At 41.6% G+C, this 20,013-nt stretch overlaps 1 long non-coding RNA gene across 2 annotated transcripts in view; it reads left to right on the forward strand.

Moving 5' to 3' along the window:
* The first annotated feature begins 15,736 nt into the window (after nucleotides 1-15,736).
* The window catches only part of LOC103885604, a 40,150-nt gene continuing 35,873 nt past the window's right edge, over nucleotides 15,737-20,013 (forward strand). Inside the window, exons 1-2 of one of the 2 annotated variants that reach the window (XR_648764.3) lie at nucleotides 15,758-16,248; nucleotides 16,408-16,770. This is a non-coding gene — a long non-coding RNA (uncharacterized LOC103885604). Of the gene's footprint in view, nucleotides 16,249-16,407; nucleotides 16,771-20,013 lie in introns of those variants that run through there. The other variant, XR_001904002.3, reaches the window with a different exon arrangement.

The raw sequence follows: 20,013 nt of genomic DNA on the forward strand, positions 1-20,013 counted from the left end.
TTACAGGCCTCTGCCACCATGCCCAGATAATTTTTGTATTTTTAGTAGAGACAGGGTTTCACCATATTGGCCAGGCTGGTCTTGAACTTCTGACCTCTGGTGATCCACCCACCTTGGTCTCCCAAAGGCAGGTAGCATGCGCTACCGTGCCTGGCCACAAATATATATATATATTTTAAATTTCCGTTTTCAGTACACTACTGAGACTCTGTTAAGGTTGTCCTGTCCCTTATTGCAGAACTTCTTGTACACTTAGCTTTGTTGATGAACAGGTTTTTCTGGTAGTCTTTTGGGGCTCCCACAGCCGACAGGGCGATAAACAATATTTAAATACACAAATAAATGAGCAAGATCATGTCAGAAATGACTCAGTTCTATGCAGAAGAAGGAGGAGATGACAGAGAGTGACGAGAATGGGGTGGGGGGCACGGTATAGGAAGTATAGCTCTAGTGGCCAGAGAAGGTGTCTTGTAAGCTGAGACTTAAGGGATGGGAAGGTGGGATTCTGGGATAAACTGAAAATTCCCAATAGAGATGCTAGCTTCTTCAGAAGCCTTGAAATGGTCTAGAAGGGCATAATAATAAATATAAAGCCTGTGTGCCTGGAATGCAGCAGACCAGCGGGAGATGTCATGAAGTCAAGCAAAGGCCAGAATGTACAAGGCCTCACAGGCCACGAGAAGGAGTTTGGATTTTATTCCAGGAGCACTGGGAAGCCACGGACATTTGAAGCAGGGAGTAGCTATCAATGAATAATTTAAAAATAGCTGAAAATACGACTTATTCAAATACATAGTAAGAACATGCTAAAGATTTATTTAACTCATTAACAAGGAAAGCAGCAGGATGATAGAGCTGGTTCAAAGAGCATTTGAGGAACTGAGATATATATGGTCCACTGGGAAAGGCATGCTGAAATAAATTTGCTAAGCTAGAAACATAACTATTTCATGTCCTACAGGGCAATAACATCCCAACTTTTGCAGTTATCTTTTCTATTTCAGATAAAAATTGTTTGCATTTGCATTGTGTAGACACTTACATGTTGCCCAGCATCTGAGCTCAACTTCTTCTGTCCAATTCTTCTTCTTTCTCTTCCTTTACACACATGGTGACCCCAAGAGTACCCTCTAAAGAGACTCATGTAGGTGCATCTCCATTTCAGTCAGGATCACGGAGAACCCAAGCAGCATCATGCATATCCACAACTCAGAAGTTTACAAGTTAATTTGCAACTTCACAGAGCTTGAGCCTTAATAATAGCAAATAGCAAATCAAACAAAGGTACATCCCCTGGATAATTAATGTTTTGTTGTCATTAAGTTAAATAATTGAATGAACTCCTTAGACAGCCAACTTTTTGCATCGTTTTCATGTTTTGGATACTTTTTTTTTTTTTTTTTTTTGAGACGGAGTCTTGCTCTGTCGACCAGGCTGGAGTGCAGTGGTGGAATCTCAGCTCACTGCAAGCTCCACCTCCTGGGTTCAAGCGATTCTCCTGCTTCAGCCTCCCCCAGCAGCTGGATTACAGGTGGGTGCACCACGCCCAGCTTTTTTTTTTATTTTTTTTTTATTTTTAGTAGAGATGCGGTTTCACCATGTTGCCCAGGCTGGTCTCGAACTCCTGACCTCAAATGATCTGCTTACTTCTGCCCCCAAAGTGCTGGGATTACAGGCATGAGCCACTGTGCTCAGCCTCATTTTTCTAAATTGGAAAATGGAAGCTCTGAGAAATGCTGGAGTCACAGTTCTGGGAAGTGGCAACTCCAGAGTTCTGTCTCCTACATAGCCTTATTCCTCTGATGGTAACAGCCCTCAAGGTTCTTTCCTTGCCAGAACTGCCCCTTGTGCCATTGGGGTGGCAAGGAAAGATGCCAGCTAATTCTTCCAGACCCCCAGGTGACTTCTTGACAGAACATGCAATACATATGCATGCAATTCAAATTTAATCAATCCATTCTGTAGGATTACCTCTTCAGGTATGCAAAGATACATGCACAAAGTTGTTAGTTGCAGCATTGTTACTAATAGCAAAAAGTTGTATGCATTCTAAACATCTATTCAGAGGACAGTGGTTATAAAAATGGTAGTTTCTCTATTCTACAGAAACTGAAGTAGTTGTTAAAAACAGAATGTAAAGCATTTGTTATGTGTGCTGATGAGGAAAGGTGCTCACATTAAATGAATCAAGAAGATTCCAGACGGATTATGATTGTCATCCCAGTTTACAAAACCTCAAATCTAATCCTGGTGTGTTTGTATGACAGAAGCCTCTAGAAGGACACACAGCAAAACATGATGATTATTTCTGAGTAATGGAAGAAGACAGGAATGTTCACTTTTAATTTATGTAACTGTATTTTTTCAAAATTTCACAATGAGCACAAACAATGTCTTTAAAAAATTGAGGTGAAATCCACATAACATAAGAGTCATGACTTTAACAATTTTAAAACATACAATTCAGTGGTTTTCAGTGCATTCACAAAGTTGTGCAACTATCATCACTATTTAATTATAGTACATATTTTTCAACCTAAAATGAAACCCCAAACCAATGAGCAGTCACTTCTTATTTCCTTCTTCCCCTGGCCACCACTAATCTCCTTTCTGTCTCTATGGTCTTGTCTATTTTGGACATTTCATATAAATGAAAACATATAAAATGTGGCCTTGGCTGGATGTGGTGGCTGGCGCCTGTAATCCCGACACTTTGGGAGGCCAAGGTGGGAGAATTGCTTGAGCTCAGGAGTTAGAGACCAGCCTGGGCAACACATAGAGACCTTGTCTTTACTAAAAACCAAAAAAATTAGCTGGGCACAGTGGCATGCGTTACTCAGGAGGCTGAGGTGGGAGTATCACTTAAGCCTGGGAGAATGGGACTGTGGTGAGCTATGATTATACCACTGCACTCCAGCCTGGGTGACAGAGCAAGACCCTGCCTGAAAAACCAAACGTGGCCTTTAGTGTCTGGCTTCTCTCACTTAGCATCATGTTTTTGAGGGTCTTCTGTGTTGTAGCATGTGTCAGTACTTCATTCCTTTTTTATGACTGAATAATATTCCTTTGTGTGGATAGACCACATTTTGCCTCTCTGTTCATCAGCTGATGGACATTTGAGTTGTTTCCACATTTTGGCTATTATAAATAAGGCTTCTGTGAACACTTGTATAGAATGTTAAAGACTTGTTTTGTTTGAACACCTGATTTCAATGATCACGGGTATATGGCTGTTTATGAGGAACCACCCTAGCTTTACCACAGCAGCTATGGCAAGTAAAAGTCCCACCAGTTATGAACAAGGGTCTTGATTTCTCCATGTTCTGACCAACTTTTTTTTTTTTTTTTATTTGACAAAATCGGAGGGTGGAGGGTGTGGAGTGATCTCTGGAGGGTATGATGTGATATCTTATTGTCGTTTAGATTTTTGTTTCTTTAATGACCATTGATGTTGTACGTTTTTTCACATGCTTGTTGGCCATTTGTATATCTTCTTTGGAGAAATTTCTATTCACTGCTTTGCCCATTTTTAAATCATCTTGTCTTTTTGTTGTTGAGTTGTGAGAGTTCTTCATATATTCTGCATACCAAACCCCTATCATATGTATTATTTGACAATATTTTCTCCCATTCTGTGGGCCATGCTGTCACTTTGTTGATAGTGTTCTTAATGCATGAAAATTCTTAATTTCAATGAAGTCCAGTTTGCCTATTTTTTTTAATTGTTTGTGCTTTTGGCATTATATCTAATAATTCATTGCCAAATTCAAGGCCAAGAAGATTTACCCTATATTTTCTTCTAGGAGTTTTACAGTTTTAGCTCTTCCATTTAGATCTTTGATTTATTGTGAGTTGATTTTTTCTTTTTCTTTTTTGAGATGGAGTGTCACTCTGTCACCCAAGCTGGAGTACAGTGGCGTGATCTCAGCTCACTGAACCTCTGCCTCCCGGGTTCAAGTGATTCTCCTGCCTCAGCCTGAGTAGCTGGGATTACAGGAGTGTGCTACCACACCCTGCTAATTTTTGTATTTTTAGTAGAGACAGGGTTTCACCATATTGGCCAGGCTGGTCTCAAACTCCTGACCTCGTGATCCGCCTGCCTCGGCCTCCAACGTGCTGGGATTACAGGCGTGAGCCACCACCCCTGGCCATTTTTGTACATGCTATGAGTGGGTATGCAGTTGTCCCAGCACCATCTTTTGAGAAGATAATTCTTTCTCCTTGAATGGGCTTGAGCCCCTTGTCAAAAGCCAATTGACCATAAAACTGAGGTTTCATTTTAGGATTTTCAGTTCTATTCTGTTGACCTGTGTGTGTGTCCTTATGCCAGTACCACATTAATGCTGCCTTATAGTAAGTTCTGATATAAGGAAGTGCGAGTTTTCCTACATTCATCTTGTTCAAGATTGTTTTAGATAACCAAACTCCCTTGCAATTCCATATGAATTTGAGAATTGACTTTTCCATTTTATGGCATAAAGGCCTCTGAAATTTTAAAAGAGGTTGCATTACTTTAGGGAGTATTGCCATCTTAAAAATATTATCTTCCAATACAAGAACATGGGATATCTTTGTATTTATTTAGGTCTTTAATTTCTTTGAGCAGTGTTCTGTAGTTTTAGGTATAGAATTCTTACACCTCCTTGGTTAAATTTGTTTCTAAATATTTTATTCTTTTAGATGCTATTGTAAATAAAATTGCTTTCTTAATTTCATTTTCAAATTGTCATCACTAGTGTACAGAAATACAACCGGTTATTGTGTGTTGATCTTTTATTCTGCAACTTTGCTAAATTCTTTGTTTATGAGATATGAGAATTTCTTTTTATGTGTATTCTTTGGTATTTTCTATATATAAGATTGTAGCTTTAGTAAATAGAGATAGTTTTACTTCTTTTTGTCCAACCTGGATACCTTTTATTTCTTTTTATTGCTAATTGCCGTGGCTCAAATTTCCAGTACTAGGTCGAAGAGAAGTGGCAAGTGTGGACATCTATGTTTTGTTTCTGATCTTATGGGGGAAACTTTCAGTCTTTCACCATAAAGTATGTTTTCTGTGGGTTTTTCATAGATACCCTTTATCAGGTTGAGGAAATTCTCTTCTATTCCTAGTTTATTGACTGTTTTCATGATGAAAGGGTGTCAGATGTTGTTAAATGGTCTTTAATCAACTGAGATGATCCTGTGTAGTTTTTTTCCTTCATTCTATTAATATGGTGTATTTTAATGATTGATCATCCTATGTTGAACTACTACTGAGATAAGTCCCTACCTTGTCATAGTGTATAATCTTTAGTATGCTTCTGGGATTCAGTTTGCTAGAATTTTGTTGAGGATTTTTGCATCTCTCTCTCTCTAGTAACTTCCCTGCTTTCATTGCTGATTTTCATAATTTGAGTGCTCTTTTTTTTCTGTCTTGCTAAAGGTTTGTGAATTTTGTTTTGTGGTCTTTTCAGAGTACCAACTTTTGGGTTCATTATCTCTATTTTTATATTCTCTTTTATTTCTCTCTGCTGTAATCATTACTTTTCTTTTCTGTTTGATTTGCGTTTATTTTCTTTTCTTTTTCTAGTTCTTTAACATGGAAAGTTAGGCTACTAAGTTGAAATCTTTTGGCCAGGTGTGGTGGCTCACGCCTGTAATCTCAGCACTTTGGGAGGCCAAGGCAAGAGAATCACCAGGTCAGGAGTTCAAGACCAGCCTGGCCAACATGGTGAAACCCCAACTCTACTAAAAATACAAAAAATTAGCTGGGTGTGGTGACAGGCACCTGTAATCCCAGTTACTCAGGAGGCTGAGGCAGGAGAATTGCTTGAACCTGGGAGGCAGTGGTTGCAGTGAGCCAAGATCGTACCACTGCACTCCAGCCTGGCAACATTGCCAGACTCCGTCTCAAAAAAAAAAAAAAAAAAGAAACCTTTCCTCTTTTCAAGTGTAGGCATTTATAGCTATAAATTTCTTTCTGTGCATTGTTTTCACTGCATCCCATAATATTTGAAGTGTTTTGTTTTCATTTTTATTATTCTTAAAGGAGTTCCTATTTTCCCTTACGATTTACTTTTGGTCTGTTGGTTGTATAAGAGTGTGTTGTTTAATTGCTACATATTTTTGAATTTACCATCCAGATTTATTTCTAATCTCATTTCATAGTGATCAGATAATATACTTCATATGACTGCAAAATGTTAAATTTATTGAGATTTCTTTTGTGGCCTAACATAATTTATTCTGAAGAATATTCCCTGTGTATTTTAGAAGAATGTGTGCTTAGCATTTGTTGGAGGAAGTGTTTATATATGTCTGTTAGGTCTAGTTGGTTGATAGTGTTTTTCAAGTCTTTTATTTCCTTGTTTATTTTATCTGTTTTTCCATTCATTATTAAAAGTCGGGGTGTTGAAGTGTCCAACTATTATTGTTGAACTGTCTATTTCTCCCATTCAATTCTGTCAGTGTTTACTGGATATATTTTGGAGGTTCTGTTTTTAAGTGTGTACATGTTTATAATTTTTATATATACTTCACAGATTGGCTTTTTTATTATTATAATGTCCTTTTTGTCTCATAACAATTTTTGTCTCTGTCTGATACTAATATAGCCATTCTAGGTCTCTTTTACTTGTTTTCATGGAATGTATTTTTCTGTCCTTTCACTCTAAACCTATTAGTGTCATTAGTATTAAAATGAGTGTTTTATAGGAAGCAAATAGTTGGATCACATTTTTTAAAAAGTCAATTCTTGCTAATCGATGCAATCTATGCAGTCTCTAAGCTTGATGGGAAAATTTAATCCATTTACATTTAGAATAATTACTGATAGGAAGGTAGTTTTTTCACTTTGCTATTTGCTTTCTACATGTCGTATACTTTTTGTTTTTCAATTACTCCACTGCTACCTTCCTTTGTGTTCGATGGCTATTTTCTAGTTTGTGATTTTGATTTCCTTCTTGTTTAGTTCTTGTGTATACTTTTAGTTATTGTCTTAGTGGTTACCCTGGAGATTACAGTTAACACCTTCATTTACTACAATATAGTTTGAATTAATACCAAATTATTTTCAGTAATATGCAAAACTTTGCTTCTGTATAGCTCTGACCCCTCCACCTTATGTTGTTATTGTCACAAATTGCATGTATATACATTATGGTCCCATCAATATAGATTTATCATGAGTGTTTTATGAAGTTTTCTTTTAAAGTTTTCTTTTAAATCTTATAGAAAAATGAGTTACAAATCAAAAATACATTAATATTAAATTTTATATTTATCTCCATAGTTACTTTTACCAGCTGTATTTATGTTTATGCCCTTTCATATCAGCATGAAGGCTAAATTTTATATTTATCTCCATAGTTACTTTTACCAGCTTTATTTATATGTTTATGCCCTTTCATATCAGCATGAAGGACTCTTTTTATCATTACTAGTAGAGTAGGTCTACTAGTGACAATCAATTTTTGTTTATTGGGTTTATATGGAAGTATCTTCACTTCTTTATTTTAATTTTTTTCTTTTTCTTTCCTTTTTCTTTTGAGACAGAATCTCACTCTGTCACCCAGCTGGAGTGCAGTGGTATGATCTCGGCTTACTGCAACCTCTGCTTTTTGGGTTCAAGCAATTTTTATGCCTCAGCCTGCCAAGTAGCTGGGATTACAGGCATGCACCACCACACCCGGCTAATTTTGTTATATTTTTAGTAGAGACAGGGTTTCACCATATTGGCCAGGCTGGTCTTGAACTCCTGACCTCAAGTGATCCATCTGCCTGGGCCTCCCAAAGTGCTGGGATTACAGGCATGAGCCTCCCAAAGTGCTGGGATTATAGGTGTGAGCCACCATGCTTGGCCTGCTTTCATTTTTAATAGAATGATTTTGCCAGTTATAAAATTTTTGTTTCACAAGGCTTTTTTTAGGAGGGAGTTTGTTTGTTTAATTTTTCTTGAAGCACTTTAAATATGTCATTCCACTGTCTTCTGGCTTCCGTGGTTTCTGGTAAAAAAAAAAAAAAAACAAACAAACAAAAAACTCAGCTGCTGGCCGGGCACGGTGGCTCACGCCTGTAATCCCAGCACTTTGGGAGGCCGAGGCTGGTGGATCATGGGGTCAGGAGTTCAAGACCAGACTGGCCAAGATGGTGAAACCTCATCTTGACTAAAAATACAAAAAAAAATTAGCTGGGAACGGTGGCAGGCACCTGTAATCCCAGCTACTCGGGAGGTTGAGGCAGAAGAATTGCTTGAACTTGGAGTGCAGAGGTTGCAGTGAGCCGAGATCATGCCACTGCACTCCAGCCTGGGCAACATCGTGAGATTCTGTCTCAAAAAAAAAAAAAAAAAAAAACAGCTGCTAATCTTACCAAGGCTCCCTGTACTTTATGATGAATCACTTCTCTTTTGTTGCATTCAGAATTTTCTGTTTGTTTTTGGCTTCAAAAGTTTGGTTAGAATGTGTCTCAGCGATATCTTTGAGTTTATACTTCTTGGGATGCTTTGAGCTTCCTGGATGTGTAGATTCATGTCTTTCATAAATTTTGGTGAAGTTTTGATCATTATTTCTTTAACTGTTCTTTCTTTCCCTTTATCTTTCTTCTTTTGTTCTGGGATTCCTGTTGTACATACATTGCTATGCTTGTCCCACAGGTCTCTAAAACACTGTTCATTTTTCTTTATTATTTTTTTCTCTTTGCTCCTCCAGTGGGATAATTTCAATTAACCTATCTTATGGTTTGCTGAGTCTTTCTTCTGACTACTCAAATCTGCTGTTGAATTCCTCAAAGTGAATTTATCATTTGAGTAAGTGTCCTTTTCAACTCAAGAATTTCTATTTGGTTCCTTTTTATAATTTGTATATAATCATTAATATCATCTGTCTGATGAGACACCATCATCATGGTTTCCTGTAGTTCTTTGTACTTAATTTGAGCATATTTAAAATAATCAACTTGAAGTCCTTGTCTAGTTAGGTCCACTATCCGTACTTCCAAGGGGCAGTTTCTATTAATTTCCTTTTTATTTTCCTTTGCCTGGGCCATACATTCTTGTTTCTTCGCATCTTTTATAATTTTTTGTTGAACACTTGACATTTTGACTACTTTAATGTGGCAACTCTGGAAATCAGAGTATCCATTTTCCTGAGGGTTTCTTGTTTCTGCTTGTTGTTGCTGTCTGTTTGTTTAGCAAATTTTCTTATTTAACTTTGTAAAGTCTGTAGTCTTTGTTGTGTGTGGCCACTGAAGTCTCTGTTGCACTAACTTAGTGGTCAGCTAATGATTCAATAGGGATTTCTTTAAATGTCCAGAAGAAAAAATCCAGAATTCTCAGTATTCATTGACAGGGTGTGTGTGTTTGTGCGTGTGTGTGTGTGTGTGTTGGTGCTTGCTTTTTTAACACTCAGCAAGGCAGTTGGCAACTCTACCTTAGCTTTCATTTCTTGTTTGTGAAGAGTCTGAAAGCCGGTCAGTGGTGAGAGCTCAGAGCGTTCTCTGGTCTTTTCTATGCATCCAGCTCTGGGCATACTTGTGGCTGGAAAAAGAAATTATCTGAGGAATAAGGATTTTGAAACACTCCTGCACATTGCTTGTAGGTCCCAACCAGGATATTGACATCAATTCAGTCAAGATGTAGGTCAGTTCCATCAATACAAGGATCCCTTGTGTTGCCCTTGTATAGCTATACCTGTCTCCTCCAAAATCCTTCAGCCCAACCCTAGGTAACCACCAATCTGTTCTCTATTTCTGTAATGTTGTCATTCCAAGAGTGTTATAAAAATGGAATCATATGGTATGTGACCATTTGGGATTGGCTGTCTTCACTTAGCATGATTTCCTGGAGATTCATCTAAGCTGTGTATATCAGCAATTTGTTCCTTTTTATTGATGAGGAGAATTTCAGCATATATAACTTTCATAGTTAAAACATGCAGGAAAACCTTATTTTCTTAAAACCACATAAGTTCACCTTTACAATGTTTTAGAAGCTTGACCACTAGCTAAGGGTTATGGTAACATATAGATAAGGGATAGTGCCTGTCCTTAGATTGCATAATTATGGACTAGAGGTAGAGACAGATACAGGAAAAAATAGCTACAAGGCTACAAGGTGATAAGTTCCTTAGTTCTTAGATAAACAATGTTCTTTGGAAGCCCAGAGGAAGAAGACATAGTTTTACTGGGGTGAGGGAAGTAGACAAAGGCCAAGGGGTAGTAGTATTTTCCAAGTGAACAATGATTTCCAAAATAAAAAAGACCATGTTTGCCAAGGCAGTTTGAAGTGATGACTGAAGGGCCAGGGCTGGAGTACTCTTAGGACATTTAAAAACCTTTGTTCCACTTTATATTAATGTGTAATCTTGGGCAACTTACTAAACAATGTTAAGCCTCAATTCCTTCTGCATGTATAAAATGAGGATGATGGTTTGACATGCATCCCAGGATTAAATGAGATGGGAGGACTAAATATATACGATAGGCCTAGCACATAGTATGCCCTTCATAAAGGTGATCTGCAATTATTATCATTATTACTTTTAGTTTATTGTTGCCCCACCGTCTACTATTCTGGCCTCTTGACTTCTTTATTAGTGATTTTGGACTGCTATAACATAATACCGTAGACTGGGTGGCTTAAACAACAAAAGCTTATTTCTCACACTCTTACAGACTAGAAGTCTAAGATTAAGGCACCAGCAGATCTGGTGTCTCATGACAGCCCTCTTCCTGGTTTGCAGATGGTCAGCTTCTCTTTGTATTCTCACTTGGTGGAGAGCAGAGAAGGAGAGCAAGTTCTCACATCTCTCTCTCTCTTTTTTTTCTTTTTTGAGATGGAGTTTTGCTCTTGTTGTCCAGGCTGGAGTGCAATGGGGGCAATCTCGGCTCACTGCAACCTCCGCCTCCTGGGTTCAAGTGATTCTCTTGTCTCGGACTCCTAAGTAGCTGGGATTACAGGCGTATGCCACCACACCTGGCTAATTTTTGTATTTTTTGTAGAGATGGGGTTTCACCATGTTGGTCAGGCTGGTCTTGAACTCCTGACCTCAGGTGATCTGCCCACCTCAGCCTCCCAAAGTGCTGAGATTACAGGTGTGAGCCACCACACCCAGCCCCTCACATCTCTTCTTATAAGAGCACTGTCTTCGTTCATTTTGTCTTGCTATGACAGATACCACAGACTGGATAATTTATGTGGAACTGAGATTTATTTCTAACAGTTCTGGAGGCTGGAAAGTCCAAGAGTAAGGGGCTGCCTCTGATGGGTGATTTCTTGCGGTGTCATCTCATGGCAGAAGGCAGAAGGGCCAGAGAGTACTCACACATGAGAGAGCAGAAGGGGTCACATTCATCCTTTCATTAGGAACTCACTCCTGAGATAACAGCATTAATACACGTACAAGGACAGAGCCCTCATGATCCAGTCACCTCTAAAAGGTTCCACCTCTTAAAGTTTCCAACACATAAACTTTGGGGGAAGTTTTAAACCATAGCAGGCACGAATCCCATTTATGAGGGTTTCATCCTTGTTAGGGTCTCCTTTCCTAATACTATCACATTGGGGCTGGGATTTCAACATGTGACTTTGCAGGAGGGATGCAAACGTGCTGTCCAAAACAACTTCCTTGTATCAGGAGGCTTGAAGAATTATCAAGACTTCTTGCCTGAAATTTCTCCAAGGTTCAGTGTTTAAGGTCACATTTTTCTGCCGTAACCATCCCACAGTGGCGTTTTTGCTTGGTCTTACAACTCTCGTTTCTCTTGGTGAGTTGCACAAGTGGATGTGGGCATCAGAGGATGACCCTGAAGAAATGCCCGTGATGGAGTGGCTCCTAATAAGGGATGACATCTGTGGTTGAGATGAGAGGACTTGTCATACAACTTTGTGTTGAGTGTTGTCAGGAAGCCTTTCCAGCATCTACACACACTGGGTGTTTCCTGGACCTCTCTGGATCTGCGCTACCTAACTGCTGCACAACTACATCCATAACTCCCCATGACTTGTAATCATGGCTGCCCTCAAAAAAGGTCAAGGGCAGCTGGGCTCGGTGGCTCACGCCTGTAATCCTAGCACTTTGGGAGGCTGAGACGGGTGGATTGCCTGAGCTCAGGAGTTTGAGACCAGCCTGGGAAACACGGTGAAACCCCGTTTCTACTAAAATACAAAAAATTAGCCGGGCGTGGTGGCACGCGTGTGTAGTCCCAGCTCCTCAGGAGGCTGAGGCAGGAGAATTGCTAGAACACAGGAGGCAGAGGCTGCGGTGAACCGAGATTGCGCCACTGCACTCTAGCCTGGGCGACAGAGTGAGACTCCGTCTCAAAAAAAAAAAAAAAAAAAAAAAAAGAAGAAGTCAAGGGCAAAGCCAAGGCAGCACCAACTCTCTGCTGTCATGAAAACAGGAACCTGGATTTCTAGTGTCCATGGTCTTCCTGGCTCTCAGTCATTTCTGTCTGAGTGCATTGGCTAAGAACAGGGCTGGGGAAGCTACTGCCATAGGCCTAACTGGACCCACCACCAGCTTTTGAATGGTCCATGAGCCAAGAACGGGGTTTACATTTTTCAACTGTTGGGAAAAAAATCAAAACAAGAATAATTTTTCATAATACCAAAAATTGATATGAAATTGTGTAATTTAGTTTCCATATAAAGTTTTACTGCTGGGCTCACTCATTTTCACAATATTGATAGCCACTTCTGTGCTACAACAGCAGAGTTGGAGCAGTTGAGACAGAGACTGGCATGCAAAGCCTAAAACATTTACTATTGGGCTCTTTGCAGAAAGAGTCTGCTAAGCTCTGGTTTACAGCATGAGCCCTGGAGCCAGACTAGCCTAGGTTTGAGTGCTGTCTAGCTGCACCTTGAGCGAGTGACTTACCTCACTGAGCCTCACCATCCTCGTCTGTACAGGAGGAATGAGAGAATGGCATGAGTCTCCTAGGGCTGTCATGAGGATTAAGGAAGATAGCACAGTGCTGGAACATAATCAGGACCTGGTAAGTCGTCATTGCTAGTGTAATGACAATGACAATTTTCTTTTTTTTTTTTTTTTTTTGAGACAGAGTCTCGCTGTGTCGCCCAGGTTGGAATGCAGTGGTACAATCTCAGCTCACTGCAACCTCCACTTCCTGGGTTCAAGCAATTCTCCTGCCTCAGCCTCCCGAGCAGCTGGGACTACAGGCACATGCCACCATGCCTGGCCAATTTTTGTATTTTTAGTAGAGATGGGGTTTCACCATATTAGCCAGGCTGGTCTCAAACTCCTGACCTTGTGGTCTGCCCACCTTGGCCTCCCAAAGTGCTGGGATTACAGGCATGAGCCACTGCGTCCAGCCAACAATTATTATTTTAACTGTGTGATAGGTACCACGGACACACACAACAATGAAACACCATCTGTACCCTTGAGTTGCCCACAGTCTTGGTAGGGAGGCAACAAAAATGTAAGACAGTTATAACACAGTGGGTTAAATATCAAGAGAGGAGGAAACCTGGCCAGGCATGGTGGTTCACGCCTGTAATCCTAGCACTTTGGGAGGCCAAGGCAGGTGCATCACTTGAGGTCAGGAGTTCGAGACCAGCCTGGCCAGCATGGTGAAATCCCATCTCTACTAAAAATACAAAAATCAGCTGGGTGTGGTGGTAGGCGCCTGCAATCTCAGCTACTCAGGAGGCTGAGGCAGGAGAATCGTTTGAGCCCAGGAGGCAGAGGTTGCAGTGAGCCAAGATCGCCCCATTGCACTCTAGCCTGGGCAACAGGAGCAAAACTCCATCTCAAAAATTAAAAAAAAAAAAAAAAGAGAGAGAAGAAGAAACCTAACTGTAGGGAGAGATGGATGGATGCATTAAAGGTGACAAAGGGGTGGGAGGGAAGCCTGATGGGTTGGAATAAATGTTGAACATTCTTGAAGAACAATTTCTGTATTCTAGGCACTGGCTAAATGCTTTCCATGAATCTTTCTTATTTAGTCCTTATAATAATTCAGTGATTCTCAACCAGGGGGAGGAGGAAGGAGGTTTGACCCCCAGGGAATATTTGGCAATGTCTGGAAACCTTTTTGGTTGTCACGCTGGAGGTGGGGCTGCTACTGGCATCCAGTGCGTGAAGGCCAGTGACGCTGCTAGCACCCCGCAACGCACAGGACAGCCCCACAACAAACAGCTGTCCTGCCCAAAATGTCCACAGTTCTGGGGTTGAGAAGCTTGGTGATAACCCTGAAGAACTGTTCCTGTCTGCAGTTTACTGAGATGTAGAGTCTAACTTGCTTCCCCCAAGGTCCCAGAGCTTCGCAGCCATGCCACAAACACGATTCTCACAGCGTCCTTTGGCCAGCCAAGGAGGAGATCTGAATGGTTTCAGTGGGGAAGTAACAGGGACAGATTTCTGCTTTACAAAAGATTATTCTGGCATCTCAAGTGGAGGAAGGACTAGAGGCCTGAGCTGGAGGCTGGGACCTGGAAGCAAGTTAGAGTAAGGTGCGGTGGGGTGAGCCCAGGGGCGGGGTCTATTGCCAAAGGGCAGGGTTTTCCACGCTTTCAGATTGAGAAGATCAGGGATGCTTGTTAAAGTAGACACCCCGCCCTCTCCAGCCCTGCAGAAGCAGCATTTCATCTCAGGATGAAACAGCACTTGTATTTCAGTGAGTGGCCCACATTGATTTTTTAAAAAACTTTTATTTAAGGTTCAGGGGTACGTGTGCAGGTTTGTTATATAGGTAAGTTGCATGTCGTGAGAGTTTGATGTACAGATTATTTCATCATGCAGGTAATTAGCATAGTACCAGATAAGTGCCATCAGTTAAAATTGGCAGATACTGTAGTGTCTACTGGGTAGGTTGAGAGAGATCTATACGTTTTGTTCTTTTTTTTTTTTTTTTTTTTTTTGAGACAGAGTCTCGCTCTGTCACCAGGCTGGAGTGCAATGGCATGATCTTGGCTCACTGCAATCTCCACCTTTCAGGTTCAAGCGATTCCCCTGCCTTAGCCTCCCTAGTAGCTGGGACTACAGGCGTGGGTCACTACACCCAGCTAATTTTTAATATGTTAGTAGAGACGGGGTTTCACCTGTTGGCCAGGATGGTCTCGATCTCTTGACCTCGTGATCTGCCCGCCTCGGCCTCCCAAAGTGCTGGGATTACAGGGGTGAGACACCGTGCCTGGCTGAGACCTAGACATTTAAAAAATTATTTATTTATTTAATTTTTATTTTAAGTTCAGGGGTACACGTGCAGATTTGTTATATAGGTAAGCTTGTGTCATGGGGGTTTGTTGTATAGATTATTTAGTCACCAGGTGTTAAGCCTAGTACCCATCGGTTATTTTACTTGATCCTCTCCCCTCTCCTACCCTTCACACTCTGATCTGCCCCAGTGTCTGTTAGGCCCCTGCATGTGTCCATGTGTTCTCATAATTTAGCTCCTACTTATAAGTGAGAACATGTGGCATTTGGTTTTCTGTTCCTGCCTTAGTTTTCTAAGGATAACAACCTCCAGCTTCATACATGTTCCTGCAAAGGACATGATTTTGTTCTTTTTTATGGCTGCATAGTATTCCATCGTGTATATGGTGTATTTTCTTTATCCAGTCTACCACTGATAGGCATTTAGATTGGTTCCATATCTTTGCTCTTGTGACTAGTGCTGCAGTGAACATACACATGCATGTGTCTTTATAACAGAATGATTTATATTCCTTTGGATATATACCCAGTAATAGGATTCCTGGATCAAATGGTATTTCTGTTTTTATGTCTTTGAGGAATCGCCACACTGTCTTCCACAACAGCTGAACTAGTTTACACTCCCACCAACAGTGTATAAGTTCCTTTTTCTCCACAACCTCGCCAGCAGAGAGGTCTATATACTTAAGCTGAGCTGAGGGGGCTGAGACTGAGAGCATTTTACATAGTTTTTCCAGGAGCTGGAGACATAGACATGAAATAACAGACAAGAACTAAGTAAAACATATAGTGTGTAAGGTAATGACAAATGCCTTGGAGAAAAATAAAGCAAGGAAGACAGATAGAAGTGAGGGGGTTTTCATTTCAAATAGGGAGGTAGAAAAGGTCTGTGATATATTCATGTGCAGAAAAAGAGCGTCTTCATGAGAGCTGCTTTAGAGCTGCATCAGAACCCTACTCTGTAGTCAAGGAGAAACTCTTTATGACCTATCAGCCATTCAGCTGACAAACCATTTAAGGAACTGGCCATTCTGTGAACGGGCTTGCAGTGGAGAGTAAGGGAGGAGAAGCAGGTCAACACCAGAGGGAGGTTAGTTCAGCCTTGCACCTGCTGAGTGGGTGGCGTCCCCAGCAATGGGATGAGACCAGGGGAGCGTTCCCAGGCATCTTTGATGGATGAAGGGAGATAGAAGTTCATGCCCATTGTCCTGACCCAGTTATCAAAGCGTCCCTCTCTCACTCTCCACAGTGTCTGAGTTGGGATGTCAGATTGGTGTTGACTCTCAAGATGCCACCTGGAGCATTAGGGCCTGTGAACAGGGGCTTACAAAGGGTAAATAACTCTCTGGAAGGAAATGGACAGGCCTGCAGAATAAACTCTCTTTTCCAAATGAAGACCAGCCCTTGGCCACTGTCCCGGTACCCAGGGACAGCAAAAGAAGACAGCCTGTGAACAGCCCAGTGTCTGGCCTGGAAAACACGTATTTCCACGCCATTTTAAACGGGCAGTTGCTGAATTCATCACTCTGTGTTTCAACAATAGGTACTTAGTTAATTAAGTGGTTAGAGCCAATCCCTGATGGAATTATATTTGTCTTTGCAATGCAGAAAACATGCGATAATGTGTTGAAGTGGGGCGGCGGCTCCTCCTCGCAGAAACCCTCCCCAGTCCCCCACCCCAGGCAGGTTTCCCTTCCCTCCCCTTCCCGCAGGCCCCGGGCTGGTTTGGGGCTCTAGTCTGAGCGCCTCCTCCGGGACGCTCCACATGGCTGGCACCGGCGCGCCCCCGCGCGGCCGCCTGCTAGAAGCTCACTCTCCGCGGAGGCGAAATCTGGTTTTGATTCAATTCGATTAAGTTCAGGGGCTGGGAGGGAGCCTTGGTCCCGGGCCCTGCAGGGACTATAAACAAGAACTTTTAGGCTCGTGGGGTGGGGGACGGGGGCACGTGGAGACAGATAAATACAAACATGGGGTTAAGAGTTAACGATTGGAGCCAGACTGTCTAAGTTACTCCCGTGGCCACTACTAGGGACTTGGATGACTTTGGGCAAGTCATTAAACTTCTAAACAACGGTAGTGTGGACCTCCCCGGGATGCTGCCAGCCTCAGACAGACAGCATTCAAAGTTGTCCCAACAGAGGTTTGGAAGCACAGAACATGCTCAGAAAGTGTTCCTTATTAATATGTATTATTATTATAATCAATCACCAGTGGTCTTTGTATGACATTTAAAAGATTCCAGAACGCACTCTCCCTTCTGTTACTCCATCCCTTACTACTAATATTAAACTTAATGTCTTTGTAAAAGTACGAGGGAGAGAAGAAAAAGCGTATTAACACGTATGTCTACAACTAAATTATCTCCAGCTGCTACCACACTTGTTTCCCCTTTTACCTAACCCAGACCCAGGAGGAATTGAGGGTACATTAGGCCATATAATTGACATTTAAGTTCATCATATATAAAACAAATCCATATTAACTACGCTGTTTCCCTCTGTATTTTGCCGGTGGTGTGGATCGTAAAATAGGCTGGCCTCACGTCCATACCAGCGACTTCACTAAAGCACCTGGGGAAAATACAACTTATTGTAAAGCGGGGCCCGGAAGCATAAATAAGCAAACAAATGGTAATTTGATTTGAGCATAAAGTTCATCCATACGGAGCAGGGTTTCTCCACCTTGGCATTATCGACATTTTGGACTAGATAATTCTCTGTTGTGGTGGGGGTTGTTCTGCCGGCCTCTACCCACCCGATACCAGTCGCGATGCTGCCCCCACCTCTCCCCCGCCCTGCCCCCCGCTGACCCCTTAGTTGTGATCACCCAAAATGTCTCCAGACATCGACAAATGTCTCCTGGGGGACAGCATTGCCCCGAGTGAGAACCTCTAATATAGCGTGTGGTTTTTTGTGTGAGGCCATCTAGTTACAGCCAACAAAACGAAGCGTCCGGCTTGCACAATTCTAAGACCGTGGTTCTGGAATGGTATGTAGGCCCCTCCTCCCACAAAAACAGGCCCGGCTCTGGTGTGGGAAAGGTCCCTAGGCCCCCTACTGAGTTGGAATTTGAAGCAAAGGAAGTGGGAATTGAAAACTGTTCCCAGGACCCACAGTTCTGCTGCCTGTAGAAATCCCCGGACAGTCCTTGGAATCTTACTAGAACGTGGTGAGTTTAGTAAAAGATGCCTAGGTTACTCACCGTAAAGGGGTCATTATAATATTGAATGAAAATTGATTTTGTTTAAGTACCACAAAATCTCACCATCCTTGCAAACTGTAGCTTTTATTTTAGGCAGAGTTCTTGTGGTTCTTATATATCAGGGGTTGGCAAACTACAGCTCATGGGCCCAATCTGATTGGCCGCCTATTTTTGTAAATAAAGCTTTATTGGCACACAGCCACATCCACCCATTTACATTACCACTGTGGCCGCTTTCACTCCGCTGTTGCAGATTTGTGACAGACACTAGAATATTTACTGTCTAGTCCTTTACTGAAAAATGTGCCCACTGCTATTACATACAATGTCCACAAAACTTCAGTGGTCTTATGCTCTTTTGATATGGCATACAGTGAATTTTATATCATTTGGGCGGTAGTTTACAGACTTTCCTGCTGACAAAATTCCTTAGCAGCCATATCCTCACCTGATTATAGAAATGGCTGCAGAAGGGAAGTAGTCATATTTTTCTCAAGGATCAGAAGAGATCACTAAGGCAAAGAAGGGTGGCATGACTGGCCCAAAGTCACGGTCAGTAAAAATCAGAGCTGAGACTCATGATCTCGTCCCTTGTACCATCATCACACTTCATGGATTTCTACCTGTGCTGAGCTGTGAGTTGGTCATGTGTATGCTGTGATATGCAGATTCTCTTACAGCTATTTTTTCCCCTAAACATTCAGCTCTTTAGTAACCCGTGCAGATAAAAAACACACTTTTGGTTTGATTGTTCGTTTGTATTCCTAGGATGGTGGCCTCGTTTAGAAATTTCCCCAAACTAAGGTGACTTGAGTATTCTCTCCTAGTGAATCAAGACAGATATATAATTTGCCCATTGTTTTGTAAATATGAACACCAAGTAAGTCACACCAACCCAGAAGGAATAAACTATGCTAATAGCATCTGAAAGCTAGATGGGATATACAGGCCTTCCACAGCAGATTTATTGGTGAAGTTATTTGTTTTTGCCCTGGGGCAAAATTAACTCAAGACGGGATATTAGATATTTAGACCAGCATTAAAGTGTTGGTTGGGGGGAAAAAGAAGAAAACTTGATTCTGTGTTTACATTTGGGAAACACTGTTTTAATGAAAAATGAAAAGGTTTCTGCTGCGGAACTTTTCAGAGCCTTTAATACATTAATACGCTTGTAACTTTCCACGGGGGCCAAGGTGTGCAGCACTTTGCAACTTCTCTTGATAGTGGGCCCCCTTCTTTCCAGAAATATCCATTAGGGTCATTCCGTGGATATTTTTGAGGGTCTGTGCAGTGCTCCCCACACAGTGCAGCCCTATCTATGTGGGGCATCCCATGTACTCCTTATGGGAACTGTCAAGAAGGGGCCATTATTATCCCCACTTCATAGATGGAGAGTCAGGTTCAGGCTCCTCAGCAACCTGGGGTGGTTCCAGGATTCCGCTGCAGGCCATCTGCCCCAAGCCTGCATTCCCAGCTACTGTGTCACCCCACTGCTTGGCTGGATCTCCCTTGTTAATCAAATTGATTAGCCCATTCAGCTTCATAAAGGAATCTGGAGGTAAAATGGTTTAATTTTCTCATTGAATTTCTCAGCATCTTGACGAAGAAACTGACCTCCTTTGTGAGCTTTGGTGTTCTAATACAGCTTGAATTG

Source organism: Papio anubis, chromosome 5 (genome assembly GCF_008728515.1).
Source record: "Papio anubis isolate 15944 chromosome 5, Panubis1.0, whole genome shotgun sequence".
Lineage (NCBI taxonomy): Eukaryota > Metazoa > Chordata > Mammalia > Primates > Cercopithecidae > Papio > Papio anubis.